Here is a 381-nt window from a genome sequence, read left to right as displayed (position 1 = left end):
GGGTGGCCCGAGGGGACCCCTGGGGTCAGGTTTTGGGGGACGCTGCAAAGGAGGAGAAGGATGGGGCCGAGCCCCGTGTGGGCGCTGCGCTGGGAATGGCGTGGAGGTTTTTGGGGTGCCCTGGGGGGATGGGAGCCTGCGCCCCACTTTCTGTGCCCCGGGGCACATCCTTCCCTGTTCTTCAGTTTTCCCACGGGGCTGATTAACATTAATTACAGCCCTGGGGCTGCGGTGTCGGGAACAGGGAGCCGAGGGGTCCCCAGCCCGATTTTGGGGGTCCCACACACACAGAGGGCACCGTGCCGGGCTGGCACCCCCCGGCAGCCTCCCAGGATGCCCCGTTTGAGGCGGGGTCTGGCCATGGTGGGCACCTGCGAGCGC

The sequence above is a fragment of the Corvus brachyrhynchos genome, unplaced genomic scaffold (genome assembly GCF_000691975.1).
Source record: "Corvus brachyrhynchos isolate BGI_N302 unplaced genomic scaffold, ASM69197v1 scaffold150, whole genome shotgun sequence".
Taxonomy (NCBI): domain Eukaryota; kingdom Metazoa; phylum Chordata; class Aves; order Passeriformes; family Corvidae; genus Corvus; species Corvus brachyrhynchos.
This window is presented reverse-complemented; position numbering follows the sequence as displayed.